General features: G+C 41.3%; 1 pseudogene across 4 annotated transcripts; it reads left to right on the top strand.

The window, feature by feature from the left end:
* The first annotated feature begins 364 nt into the window (after positions 1–364).
* LOC311015894 (Ig kappa chain C region, B allele pseudogene) lies at positions 365–2,556 on the top strand (annotated as a pseudogene). 4 transcript variants are annotated; one of them, XR_014599484.1, is made up of 3 exons: positions 365–797; positions 1,274–1,378; positions 2,065–2,556. The product of XR_014599484.1 is annotated as an Ig kappa chain C region, B allele pseudogene (transcript). The 4 variants fall into 4 exon arrangements; XR_014599486.1 differs by having other exon boundaries at positions 365–801; XR_014599483.1 differs by lacking the exon at positions 1,274–1,378.
* Positions 2,557–2,837: the final 281 nt, after the last annotated feature.

Here is a 2,837-nt window from a genome sequence, read left to right as displayed (position 1 = left end):
GCTTCTCTGCAGTCTGACTGAGGGAGGTTTTTGTACGACGACAAATCACTGTGTGAACACCCAAGCACCGCTTATGACATGGAAACTCTGACAGTAATAAACTGCTGCATCTTCAGCCTGAACTCCACTGATGGTCAAAGTGAAGTCAGAGCTGCTTCCACTGCCACTAAACCGAGATGGTGTTCCTGATTGACGTGTGCTGGCTAAATATATCAGGAGCTTTGGAGGCTGTCCAGATTTCTGTTGATACCAGTGCAAATAATTATTGCCGTGAACAGGTCGACTAGTCTTACAGGTGAGAGCGACAGTGGATCCTGGAGTAGATGTCACTACTGGAGGCTGAGTCACAGTCACCTGACCGCTGCATCCTGCAGGACAAAACAAATCATTCATTCATCAGCAGAAGGAAAGGAGAGAAAAGGCGAGGCGTCGTGTTTGAGATGTTGCCGAGCCAACGAACCTGTAAAACAGCAGCAGGCCAGCGTCCAGATGAGGATGGTGATGAGAGTCATGGTGGTTGTGGTCTCTGCTGTGTTGACTGACAGATCTGAGTCCTGCAGTGTTGAACTCACAGGACTATAAAGCTTCTCAGTTCACTGGAGGATCAGCTGACGATGCAAAGCCTCCTCTCTATGGAAATGATTTCTCTGCTCTCAACAGACTGAAGGCAACGTGGGACACGAAATCAGGAGGAATACGGCTCGGATGAACAACATGGAGGATCTTAATGGAACAGAGGAAAACACTCACATTAAAAGTGCAGTTGAGGATTTAAGGATACGTTTGTGTTCACTGTGGTTGGTATGAAACGTTTGTCTGCTGTTCATTTACTGAAAGGATTTAATGAAATCTATCAGATATTTCACCTTTTCATCATATGACTTTGTAAATCATTATCTATAAGCATCATGTTCATTTAACCATGTATGAACTTAAATAAGACTGAGAATATGACTTATGAGGAGGCTGTCATCATTTCTCTCTGGAGTAGAAAAGTAAAAAAAAATCATATAATCAATCTTTTATTCTAAGTAAAGTACAATAAGTTAAAATCCATATAATTTGAAAGATTTTGTAAATTCAATTAAATATAATTATTTCTATATTAATAGAAAAAGTGTTTTCAGTGGATAGATTTGTCTCTCAAATTTAAAAATATACAAAACAAATATTAAAAAACATGTAGATGTTGAAGGAATAGGAGATAAATCATTACTTTATTAAAATAAATGATTAATTATGCATTCTTACTATAAAATAACTCTGTTTTCAGTGGACAGATGCTTGTTCACAGTGCAGGAGGTTTTTGTACGGCCACTTAACGAGGTTGTATCACTGTGGTGGACTTTTGGTGGAGGAACCAAACTCATCGTTAACTGTAAGTATCACAGATTTATGATTTCTACAACGTTCAATATTATAATCGCTTTGTTTAAAGTAAATGTGATGAACCAAATCATTATTTTGGATCATTTATATTTTTTGGATATTTATCATTCATTAATCTAGGCTGATATTGGAGTTTAGGAAAACACTGCATATTATTTTCCTATTATAGATTATGTTTTGGTGAAGTAGATGCAGTATTTTATTTTGTAACATTGAAACATCTGTTAGTGTGTTTGCTGTACGTTATAAAATCTAATGTTGATCAAACTAATAAGAGGGTTTATTGTACATTCAGTGTCGCTGCAGTTTGTGTTCACGGTTCGTTAGTTCAAAGTGATGAAAAGGAAGTGAAACAGACAGATGTCAAAGTCTTTCACTGCTTACAGTTTACAGATGATTAATGAAACTTTTCTATTCCAATGACTCCTCAGTCACATTGTATATGATTCTATAATGATTTAATGAGGAGAGCCGCAGGAGAAGATTGGTTCCTGTAAATGACAGAACTCCAGTCAGCGTTGTATTTGTTAAATCCTCCCTCCATCCCATGTCTCTGTGTGACCACAGCATCATGCACACAGCTAACCCTCAGTAACGTCACCTCTGTCATGTTCAGCTGTCTTTCCTACAGTGGAAGTTAATCTGCTCCTCGTGTGTCTCTGCTCTCCCCTCCAGCTGGCTCCATGATCCGGCCCTCAGTCTCCCTGCTTCCCCCCTCCTCTGAGCAGCTCTCTGGGGGCTCGGCCACGCTGGCCTGCCTGCTGACCGGCTACTCTCCTCAGGGAGCCGTGGTGAGCTGGGAGGTGGACGGCACCGAGGTGACGGAGGGGGTCCTGAGCAGCTCAGAGGAGGAGAAGAGCGGACTCTACAGCAGCAGCAGCACCCTGAGCCTGAGCCAGGAGCGCTGGATGGCAGGAGAGCTGTACTCCTGCAAGGTCCTCCATCACAACCACAACCAGATGCAGTCCCTCCACAGGAGCCAGTGTAAGGCCTAGAGGGTCTGGATGGAGGCCAGGACAGGAGCTCTGCATGGGGGGAGCAGGAGGAACACACCTGCTGCTCTGAACAATCTGAGGACAACGTTTGTAGAGGAAACTATAAAGCCTTGTGTGACTGCTGTAAAGTAGCTAGAGAGTAATGTGTGTAGCTCAGCAAGTAGATGTGTACGTTTAATAACTGTCTTTTTATAATAATAATAAAGCTTTCACTGATGAATTACATGATGAAGTGTTTGGTGTTTTAATTTATTAAAAGAAGTAAAGAATGAAATGGTTTCATATCAACTGGTTCTACTCCCTGCAGAAAATTAAAGCTTTGGATTCTTCTTATAAAAATTCATATTTCTACATTACAATACAATAATACAGAGATGTGAAACTGAGGGAGGATTCTGCAGAAACTTCACCTCCATCCATCAGACAGAGAAGACAGGACCCACACATGCAGAC

Source organism: Eutrigla gurnardus (genome assembly GCF_963514095.1).
Source record: "Eutrigla gurnardus genome assembly, chromosome: 7".
Taxonomy (NCBI): Eukaryota; Metazoa; Chordata; class Actinopteri; order Perciformes; family Triglidae; genus Eutrigla; species Eutrigla gurnardus.
Note: the sequence above shows the minus strand (reverse complement) of the source record. Positions and strands in the feature narration are given on the sequence as shown.